The sequence below is a fragment of the Pelophylax lessonae genome, assembly GCF_965119305.1.
Source record: "Pelophylax lessonae genome assembly, chromosome: 8".
NCBI classification, from domain to species: Eukaryota; Metazoa; Chordata; class Amphibia; order Anura; family Ranidae; genus Pelophylax; species Pelophylax lessonae.
In genome coordinates this window covers 144938234-144950653 of record NC_138775.1, presented here as the reverse complement: position 1 = coordinate 144950653, position 12420 = coordinate 144938234, and positions in this window count along the sequence as shown.

Genomic DNA, 12420 nt, shown 5'->3' with positions numbered 1-12420 from the left:
AAAGCCAGACGCTGGTACAAAAAAGTGTCTGTTTACCTTTACCAATTGGCTATGCTGAACGCCTTTGTCCTACACAGGGCGTCAGGATGAACTGGATCCTTCCGGGAATTCCAGGAAGCGATCATCCTTGCCTACCTGTACCCAGGAGGCATGCCTGCCCAACTTCCCCTTCCAGATGCAGTGAGCCGGCTGCATGAGAGACATTTTCCTTATGTCCTCCCGAGTACCCCTACCCAAAGACACCCCCAAAGAAGATGTCGTGTCTGTAGCAGGCGCGGATGTAGGAGTGAAACCCTGTTATTATTGTCCCAAATGTCCTGACCAACCTGGTCTCTGCATCGGGGAATGTTTCGAGCGCTACCATACACTAGTGGAGTTTTAGTGTAGGGTACAGCACGACACAGTGTAGGGCACACAAACACAGGGTCTCGAAAGATGTTGGATGTCCATCGACATTTTGAGAGACCCAAGCTGGAAGATCGCAGTCCCAAATTAAGAAATCAAGGAACAGTTAGAAAGAAAAATAAAAGGATCCAAAAACGGTTGTTGTGTCAGTCATTTTATATGTTCTTCTACTCTTCCTACTGTACTTTTTTAATGTACTTTGTTTGTTTTTTCATTCTTTTGTGACCTGTTTCTCTTGCAGGTACTCGTCGGCTACCACGACATTGATTTTATATATTCTGACACAAACAGTGTTTGCGCTCAGCATATATGGATACCTTTGCTGGTAGCGCTGTAGTGATTTTCTGATTTCAGCACTGCAGTTAAAATCCTATTTTGGTATACGCGGATAGTGTCGTGTATACCCATCATTAAATTCAGTGGGTGGCTGTTTGGGCGGTTAATGATGAGTAATACTACGCATTATTCCTGTGCTGATTTCTGATAGGTTCTCTTTTTTTCCGTGCAGCCCACAGGCTGGTACGTTGCTGGACTTTGAGTGGTTATACCAGTATGATGCCTGCAGATTTAGGCATCATCTTGGTATCATTTTTTACAGCCAGCGGTCGGCTTACATGTAAAAGCAATCCTAGCAGGTAATTGGCCGCTAGACTGCTTTTACATGCAGTGGGAGGGGCCTCCCCCCCCCCTGCCGCCTTTCCGCAGCCTTCTGTGGTTTTTCTCGGGCTCTCCTGTCCCACCGGTTAACCCGAGAGTGCAGCCGGTGGTTCAATTATCTAACCATAGAGCTAATTGTAGATGAGAATGGCTCCAATCATCTCTATGGTCTAAGATACCGGAAGCTACGAGCATTTCATGACTTCTTTTTCGCCAGAAATAAACAGGGCCATTGGGAAATTGGGAAAGTATTTTATCACACCAATTTTGGTGTGGTCAGATGCGTTAAGGTCAGAGGAGAGATCTAGAGTCTAAAACTCCCAATTTTTTTAAAAAAGAGTACCTGTCACTACAGATTGCTATCATAGGGGATATTTAAATTCACTGTGATAACAATAAAAATGATTAAAAAAAAAAAAAATTAAAGGAAAGGTGTCAAAATAACATAAAAAAGCAAAATAAATAAAAAAATCGAGCCCCCCCCCCTTTCCCCCCGTGCTTGCGTGCAATGGCGCACGCAAGCGTTGGTCTAGTGTCATATGTAAACCGCAATTGCAGCATGCATGTGAGGTATCGCTGCGAACGCCATATCGAGTGCAGTAATTCTTGCAGTAGACCTCCTCTGTAAGTCTAAAGTGGTAACCAGTAGAGACTTTTAAAGGTTTTTAAAAATGTACGTACTTTGTTGCCACTGCGCAGGCGTGCACAATTTTTAAAGCATGTCATGTTTGGTATCTATGTACTCGGCATAAGATCATCTTTTAAATGTTACCAAAAAAATTGGAATTATATAGTGTATTTGTGCAATAAATTAAAACAAAATGTATTTTTTTCGCAAAAATTGCGTTTGGAAAATCTGTGCGCAAATACTGTGTGACAAAAAACTTTGCAACATCCACCATTTTATTCTATAGGGCCTCTGCTTTAAGGAAATATATAATGTTTGGGGGTTCAATGTAATTTTCTAGTAAAAAAAAATATTTTTTCATTTCAACAAAAAGGCACAGAAAAGGCTTGGTTTTCAAGTGGTTAGAAGAGTGGGTGATGTGTGGATAAGATTGAGCATAAAATGCCGGGACAGTTCAAACACCCCCCAAATTACCCCTTTTTGAAAAGTAGACACCCAAAGCTATTTCCTGAGAGGCATGGTGAGTCCATGGAGTATTTTATATTTTGCCACAAGTTTCGGGAAAAATTATTATTATTTTTTTTTTTTTTGTTGTTTTTTTACAGAAAGTTGTCACTAAATGATATATTGCTCACGCATGCCATGGGAATATGTGAAATGACACCCCAAAATACATTCTTTTGCTTCTCCTGAGTACAGGGATACCACATGTGTGAGACTTTTTGGGAGCCTAGCTGTGTACGCGACCCCGAAAACCAGTCCACATCTTCAGGTTTTCTAATGGCGTAAATTGCTGATTTTACCCCTGACTACCTGTCACAGTTTCAGAGGCCCTGAAATTTCAAGATAGCACAAAACCCCCCCAAATGACCCAATTTTGCAAAGTAGACACTCCAAGCTATTGGCTGAGAAGCATGGTGAGTCGTCCATGGAATAGTCTATATTTTGCCACAAGTTTTGGGAAAAAAATTTTTTTTTATTTTTTTTTACACAAAGTTGTCAATAAATGATATAATGCTCACACATGCCATGGGTATATGTGAAATGACACCCCAAAATACATTATGCTGCTTCTCCTGAGTACAGGGATACCCATGTGTGAGACTTTTTGCCAGTCTAACCGCGTACAGGACCCGGAAAACCAATCTGCACCTTCTGGCTTTCTAAGGGCGTAAATTGTTGATCTCACTCCTTACTACCTATCACACTTTTGAAGTCCATAAAAAGCCAAGATGGCACAAAACCCCCCCAAATGACCCCATTTTGCAAAGTAGACACTCCAATCTATTTGCTGAGAGGCATGGTGAGTATTTTGCAGCTCTCATTTTTTTTTTGGAAAATGAAGAAAAAACAGGAAAATGCATTTTTTTTCCTCTTTTTTCAATTTCCAAAACTTTGTGACAAAAAGTGAGATATGCAAAACACTCAACATGCCTCTCTGCAAATAGCTTAGGGTGTCTACTTTCCAAAAAGGGGTCATTTGGGGGGGGGGGGTTGTGCTGTCTTGGCATTTCATGGCCTCCAAAACTGTGATAGGTGGTTTTCGGGGTCCTGTACTCGGCTAGACTGCAAAAAAGTCTCACACATGGGGTATCCCTGTACTCAGGAGAAGCAGCAGAATGTATTTTGGGGTCATTTCACATATACCCATGGCATGTGTGAGCAATATATCATTTACTGACCACTTTGTGTAAAGAAAAAAAAAATATATATATATATATTTCCCGGAACTTGTGGCAAAATATAAAATATTCCATGGACTCACCATGCCTCTCAGCAAATAGCTTAGGGTGTCTACTTTCCAAAATGGGGTCATTTGGGGGGGTTTTGTGCTATCTTGGAATTTTAGGGCCTCCGAAACTGTGATAGGTAGTCAGGAGTGAAATCAACAATTTACGCCCTTGGAAAACCTGAAAGTGGGGGTTGGTTTTCGGGGACCTGTACTCGGCTAGACTGCAAAAAGGTCTCACACATGGGGTATCCCTGTACTCAGGAGAAGCAGCAGAATGTATTTTGGGGTGTCATTTCACATATACCCATGGCATGTGTGAGCAATATATCATTTACTGACAACTTTGTGTAAGAAAAAATATATATATATATATATATATATAGTTCCCGGAACTTGTGGCAAAATATAAAATATTCCATGGATTCACCATGCCTCTCAGCAAATAGCTTGGGGTGTCTACTTTCCAAAATGGGGTCATTTGGGGGGGTTTTGTGCTATCTTGGAATTTTAGGGCCTCCAAAACTGTGACAGGTAGTGCAGAGGTGACATGAACAATTTACGCCATTAGAAAACCTGAGAGTGTTGATTGGCTTTTGCGGTCCCGTACACAGCTAGGCTCCCAAAAAGTCTCACACATGGGGCATCCCCATACTCAGGAGAAGCGACAGAATGTATTTTGGGGTGTCATTCCACATATACCCATGTCATGTGTGAGAAATATATCTTTTAGTGACAACATTGTGTAAAAAAAATAAAAAATAAAAATTGTAATTTTCCCAAAACTTGTGGCAAAATATAAAATATTCCATGGACTCACCATGCCTCTCAGCAAACAGCTCGGGGTGTCTAATTTCCAAAATGGGGTCATTTGGGGGGGTTTTGTGGTATCTTGACATTTCAGGGCCCCCTAAACCGTTATAGGTAGTGAGAAAATGCAATGAAAAATGTACGCCCTTTGAAATTCTGATGGTGGTGATTTGTTTTCGGGGTCCCGTACACAGCTAGGCTCCCATAAAGTCTCACATATGTGGTATCCCTGTACTCAGGAGAAGCAGCAAAATATATTTTGGGGTGTAATTACACATATACCCATGGCATGTGTGAGCAATTTATCATTTCAATGACAACTTTGTGTAAAAAAAAAAAACAATTTTTTTTTAGCCATTTTTCAAACACCTGTGACAAAAAAATGAAATATTCAATGAGCTCAACATGCCTCTCAGAACATTCCTTAAGCGGAGTTCCGGGCACATAATCGTTTTTTTTTTTTTAATCTCCCCCTAACAATCACCCTTACACATCGATACATCCGCTAATCCTGTTTATTATGGTGAAATAATCAGTTTGCAAGAAGCAAATCTTACTTTATAAAATTTCCGATGTCCGGCGCCATCTTTGATGTGGATGGCCGAGTCCGTTGTGGTCAAATGTCTTCCCTTCTTCCTGAATCGAGGTGGGCGTAGGCCTGTGAGTCCAGCGCGAACTCTCGCGCATGCCCAGTACTATGCAATCGGCATAGTACTGGTTTCCATAGGGACGGCAATGTTACAGGAAGTTGCCGCCCCTATAAATCCACCCCCGCCTCCCGGAAGCTCAGACAGCGTGCAGGAGAGGAGAGAGAGAGAGAGGACAATAGAGACAGAGGACCATAGAGACAGAGCGAGCGAGCGAGCGAGCACCACCACCACCCAGCATTTACAGGACACAGGTATGTGTTATATTGCTTGACCAGCAGCACAAATTATATTAAAGGGGCACCCTGCTTATCTTTTGGTGAAATTTAGGTGGAACCCTGCATCTATTTTGCTCTAATTTAAGGGGGCACCCTGCTTATCTTTTGGTGAAATTTAGGTGGAACCCTGCATCTATTTTGCTCTAATTTAAGGGGGCACCCTGCTTATCTTTTGGTGAAATTTAGGTGGAACCCTGCATCTATTTTGCTCTAATTTAAGGGGGCACCCTGCTTATATTTTGGTGAAATTTAGGTGGAACCCTGCATCTATTTTGCTCTAAATTAAGGGGGCACCCTGCTTATCTTTTGGTGAAATTTAGGTGGAACCCTGCATCTATTTTGCTCTAAATTAAGGGGTCACCCTGCTTATCTTTTGGTGAAATTTAGGTGGAACCCTGCATCTATTTTGCTCTAATTTAAGGGGGCACCCTGCTTATATTTTGGTGAAATTTAGGTGGAACCCTGCATCTATTTTGCTCTAATTTAAGGGGGCACCCTGCTTATATTTTGGTGAAATTTAGGTGGAACCCTGCATCTATTTTGCTCTAAATTAAGGGGGCACCCTGCTTATCTTTTGGTGAAATTTAGGTGGAACCCTGCATCTATTTTGCTCTAATTTAAGGGGGCACCCTGCTTATATTTTGGTGAAATTTAGGTGGAACCCTGCATCTATTTTGCTCTAAATTAAGGGGGCACCCTGCTTATATTTTGGTGAAATTTAGGTGGAACCCTGCATCTATTTTGCTCTAATTTAAGGGGGCACCCTGCTTATCTTTTGGTGAAATTTAGGTGGAACCCTGCATCTATTTTGCTCTAAATTAAGGGGGCACCCTGCTTATCTTTTGGTGAAATTTAGGTGGAACCCTGCATCTATTTTGCTCTAAATTAAGGGGGCACCCTGCTTATCTTTTGGTGAAATTTAGGTGGAACCCTGCATCTATTTTGCTCTAATTTAAGGGGGCACCCTGCTTATATTTTGGTGAAATTTAGGTGGAACCCTGCATCTATTTTGCTCTAAATTAAGGGGGCACCCTGCTTATATTTTGGTGAAATTTAGGTGGAACCCTGCATCTATTTTGCTCTAATTTTATCTTTTGGTGAAATTTAGGTGGAACCCTGCATCTATTTTGCTCTAAATTAAGGGGGCACCCTGCTTATCTTTTGGTGAAATTTAGGTGGAACCCTGCATCTATTTTGCTCTAAATTAAGGGGGCACCCTGCTTATCTTTTGGTGAAATTTAGGTGGAACACTGCATCTATTTTGCTCTAATTTAATAAAGTGCTGTATTTTAAGGGGAACTCTGCTTATATTGGGATGACATTTAAGGGGAACTCTGCTTATATTGGGATGAATTTGAAGGGGAACTCTGCTTATATTGTGCTGTATTTTAAGGGGAACTCTGCTTATATTGGGATTCATTTTAAGGGGAACTCTGCTTATATTTGGCATAATTTTAAGGTGCACCCTGCATTTTTTTGTGCTGCTGTGAAAGGAGCACACTGTGTTCAGCTTCAAATATTTTAAAGGGGGGGGGGGGGGAACTAGATTTTTAAAATTGCTCTGATTCAATTTTTTTTTCTCTTTGTCTCCATTTTGCTTATCACAAAGACAAACCACCACACCCAACCACACCCAACCCCCACCATCAAAACTACCAAACACATCACACCCCTCCCCCTCTAATTTAGTGTTCACTATTTCAAATGTGATGTAAAACTGCCACCCTGTTTATATTGTGCTGTATTTTAAGGGGAACTCTGCTTATATTGGGATTCATTTTAAGGGGAACTCTGCTTATATTTGGCATAATTTTAAGGTGCACCCTGCATTTTTTTGTGCTGCTGTGAAAGGAGCACACTGTGTTCAGCTTCAAATATTTTAAAGGGGGGGGGAACTAGATTTTTAAAATTGCTCTGATTCAATTTTTTTTTTCTCTCTGTCTCCATTTTGCTTATCACAAAGACAAACCACCACACCCAACCACACCCAACCCCCACCATCAAAACTACCAAACACATCACACCCCTCCCCCTCTAATTTAGTGTTCACTATTTCAAATGTGATGTAAAACTGCCACCCTGTTTATATTGTGCTGTATTTTAAGGGGAACTCTGTTTATATTGGGATTCATTTTAAGGGGAACTCTGCTTATATTGTGATTAATTTTTAGGGGAAATAAATCTGCTTATATCGGGATGAAATTTAAGGGGCACCCTGCTTAATTTAATTTTCACAATTTCAAATGTGCTATTAAAGGGTCACCCTGCCTATATTGTGCTTGTGTTAAAGTCTAGAAATTAAATATTTTTTGGTACTTTGTCTCTATTGAACAAACCCCAAACAAAAACCTGCACACAACATCCGTAAGGGCTCTACTCCTTCTAGATATCCTGTGTGTGTGTGTGTGTGTGTGTGTGTGTGTATATATATATATATATATATATATATATATGTGTGTATGTGTATGTGTGAAAAATATAAATGTTCAACTGTTTAATTTTAAATTTTATTTTTTATTTTCTTATTTTAGATTTTTATAACATGGAAGGTGAAAAGCCATCCTGCAGTGGTTCCAGGAAGGCAACTTGGGAGGAGAGAGTAAGCATAACTTTCCTAAATATTATAAGAAGTGTTTACATTCTAGATAACGGAATTATGAATATTGCTATTGATGTTTATTTTTAAATAAAAATGCTTGTAATGTTTTAAAAAAACTCAATTTTATTATAAAAAAACAAAAAATTCTAACATTTTTTACAAACATAGTTATACATTACACATCATATCTGTGATAGAAATGTAAATTATACATTTTTCAAATAGATTTAGCCTTTTTTTTTTTTTCTGTTTAAAAAAAGAGCAAAATGCTTATCGACGAAATATGGAAGGAATATCCACCGATAGAACTGGATCCAGCATTTCCAGTGAATCCCACCAAAAAGATTTGCCAGCAAACATCCGAGAGTGAAGAGGAGGGCGACATATCTTGTCTTGGCAACAAGGACTGGTGCAGGTGTGGGAACTGCATCCCAATGGCTTCTCCTGTGGAATCTGTGTGCTGCCAGGAGATAAATGAGGTGGAGGGCAGCATCCCAGATGGAGAAGATTGCATCATAGAGTGTGAAACCTTCAAACTTTCATGCACCACAGAGAACCTAGTGAAAATTAACTGCATAGCCATTCATCAATATCCACCGTCTATAGACCCTGAAAACAACAGGTATAACATTAAATTTCAATATTTGTATACTAATATATATTGTAAAGTTATTTATATATGATGTATTATGTAAAGAAATTCAATGTTCTCTATGCACATTTTATTTAATTTTTTTTCATACCATCTGTCATCATTTTTTTTTTTATTTGAAATAATTAATTTAATTATTATGGTGATTTTTTTACTTTTTTATTTTAGGAGACTAAGAAAGACCGCATACAGGAGCTTCACTGCTTGGATATATGGCTACTTAGGCAAAGGAAACAGAAGAGTAGTTCCCTCATGTGCAGTGAATGCCGTCAGACATGCTTTTCCTGATCCTGATGATTCATATGTGGGTTTCATGTGTAGTAATGACTATGATGCTTCTGAAATGGCATCTGAGTAGTCATAATTTTCAAATAAAATTTTATTTGGATTGCAAAAAATACATTTCTAATTTTTTTTTTTTTTTCTCCTCTAATTCGTGCTGTGGTCATGTGTATATTAATCACTTTGCATTTTAACGTTGACATCACAGCATAATTCTCAACATTTCTGTACTTTATAAATATTTTGTACCAAAATTTCCATACTTTTTAAAGTGTTTAGGGTGTGTGGGTAGGTTGGGTTTGGTGTGGATAGATAGATGGATAGATGGATAGATGGATAGATGGATAGATAGATAGATAGATAGATAGATAGATAGATAGATAGATAGATAGATAGATAGATAGATAGATAGATAGATAGATAGATAGATAGATAGATAGATAGATAGATAGATAGATAGATAGATAGATAGATAGATAGATAGATAGATAGATAGATAGATAGATAGATAGATAGATAGATAGATAGATAGATAGATAGATAGATAGATAGATAGATAGATAGATAGATAGATAGATAGATAGATAGATAGATAGATAGATAGATAGATAGATAGATAGATAGATAGATAGATAGATAGATAGATAGATAGATAGATAGATAGATAGATAGATAGATAGATAGATAGATAGATAGATAGATAGATAGATAGATAGATAGATAGATAGATAGATAGATAGATAGATAGATAGATAGATAGATAGATAGATAGATAGATAGATAGATAGATAGATAGATAGATAGATAGATAGATAGATAGATAGATAGATAGATAGATATTAGTTAAATTGTGTGTATTTACTCACCACAGATTATGTTATCAGATGTGGAAATCTTGTTCGATGTTCCTGGATGGCAGTAGATGTTTCTGGTCTTTCTGCAGGTGCTATATTGCACGGCATTTCTTTATTTTTAGAAACCCATGTGGAATGAACATTTCCAGAAATCAATCTTATCATGTCTAGGGTTGAGCGAACACCTAGATGTCCGTGTTCGACGGGTTCGGCCGAACTTTAAAAAAAAGTCCGGGTCCGTGTCCCGGACTTTTACCGAACTTTTCCCGGACACCGAACCCCATTGAAGTCAATGGGGACCCGAACTTTAAGGCACTAAAATGGCTCTAAAACACCAAAGGAAAGGGCTAGAGTGCTGCAAATGGCAGCAAAACGTAATTAAGAGCATGGCAAGTGCTCTGCAAACAAATGTGGATAGGGAAATAACTTAAAACAACAAAAAAAAACAGAAAAATAAAACAATGTTCTTCTTCATCTCTGAAGGACGAGGCCCATATGGAGTAGGAGGGAGGTTAAGGTGGTGGTGGATGTGGCGGTGACATAGGCGTGCGCACAGGGTGTGCTGGGTGTGCCTGGGCACACCCTAATCACCTAGGGCACATAGCATTGCCAGTGAGGAGATGGGAAAGATCTCCCTGGGACCTGCTCTGCTCTATTTCTCCTTGCCTACAGGTACATGGCCCCGATACATTACTCTCCCTGCTGGCAAACACATGCATGTGTATTTCAACTTTGGGGTGCACACCTTAATGCAATAGGCTGCGCACACCTATGGGCGGTGTAGGTGGAAGCGGCGGTGGAGGAGGACCAGGGCCGGATTAACAGCATCATGGGCTTGGTGCTGAGGATTTTGAAGGGCCTTAGGGCCGTGCCTTGCCATGCACCCAGAGGAGGAAGGGTGCAGCCATGCATGCCTAATTCAACATGGGATGCTGTCTCTGAAGCCCATAAACACATCCATGCATCGCCAACTGTCCCTCCTTGTCCGGCCTTCACGCTGTGTGGGGAGGTTCTGAGGGTGCTGCCTGGGGAAGCGAGCATAGAAGCCAGACTTCTGTGTTTACAAGTGACAGAAGAGCGGTAACAGTGAATATGGCCAACCCGGGGCCTATATAAAAGGTAGGGGCCTGGAGCTGCAGCTCCAATAGCCCCTACATTAATCTGGCCCTGAGGAGGAGGACGAGGTAGCCAACACTGCTTCTTTTCACAAATTTTAAATGAGGGTACACCCCAAAAGAGTGAGAAAGAGCAAAAATGGAACAATGGGTGGGTAAGGTCGGTATCCATTGCTATTCTGCATAAGGTACGGAAAAGTCCCGTGGGATCCATGCCTGGTTCATTTTAATGAACGTGAGCTTGTCCACATTGTCTCTGGACAGGCGGCTGCGCTTGTCTGTTATAACGCCCCCAGCCGTGCTAAATACCCGTTCAGATAATACACTGGCTGCAGGGCACGCCAGCACCTCCAAGGCGTAAAGGGCAAGCTCAGGCCATGTGCCCAATTTGGAGACCCAGAAGTTGAAGGGGGCAGACCCGTCATTCACTACATGTAGGCGTGTGCACACATACTGCTCCACCATGTTGGTAAAATGCTGCCTCCTGCTAAGACGTTCCATCTGAGCTGCTGGTGCTGCTGTTTGTTGTGGCGTGCTGACAAAGCTTTTCCACATTTCGGCCATGCTAACCCTGCCTTCTGAGGTGCTGGCGGTGCCCTGGTTGCGTTGGCGACCTCCTCCTCCTCCTCCTCTGCCTTGTGCTTCCACTGTGGCCCCGCTGTCAGATGGGAATGCCAGCAGCATGGCGTCTACCAGCGTGCGCTTGTACTCGCGCATCTTGCGATCGCGCTCCAGTGAGTGAATTAAGGACGGTACGTTGTCCTTGTAACGGGGATCCAGCAGCGTGGCCACCCAGTAATCAGCACAAGTTAGAATGTGGGCAACTCGGCGGTCGTTGTGGAGACACTGCAGCATGTAATCGCTCATGTGTGCCAGGCTGCCCAGAGGCAACGAAAGGCTGTCCTCTGTGGGAGGTGTATGGTCCGTGTCCTCTGTATCCCCCCAGCCACGCACCAGTGATGGCCATGAGCTGGCCTGGGTGCCACCCTGCTGTGAACATGGTTCCATCTCCTCCTCCAGCTCCTCATCCTCCTCATCCTCCAGAACTGTGCCCCTGCTGGACAATTGCGTCCCTGGCGTTTGCGTGTGCAGGAACCCACCCTCGGAGCCCCTTGCGAATGACTGCCCTGAAAGCCTTGGAAATGTTACCTCTTCATCCTCCTCCTCCTCCTCATCCTGTGCCACATCCTCTTCCATCATCGCCCGAATTGTTTTTTCAAGGAGGCATAGAAGTGGGATAGTTAAGCTGAGAACGGCGTCATTGCCACTGGCCATGTTGGTGGAGTACTCAAAACAGCGCAACAAGGCACACAGGTCTCGCATGGAGGCCCAGTTAAATTAAATAGCGGAATAGAAAATATGATCCAAAAAAAGTGTATGTATATCACACGTACACAACCACACTAGGCCCCAATTACTATTGTTTGTACCCCTAAAAGGCTAGATGAGGAGTAGGGGGAGTATGGAACAGGCAGCACCCTCAAACCTTCAGAAGTATGAGATGAACCCCAACAACTTGGAAAGGTGGATCTCTCTCACACGTACCGACACAGACTATCCCGCAATTCAATTGATCCTCAAAGGTTTTTATTGAATAGCGGAATAGGAAATATGATCAAAAAAAGTGTATGTATCTCGCACGTACACAACCACACTAGGCCCCAATTACTATTGTTTGTACCCCTAAAAGGCTAGATGAGGAGTAGGGGGGGTATGGAACAGGCAGCACCCTCAAACCTTCAGAAGTATGAGATGAACCCCAAC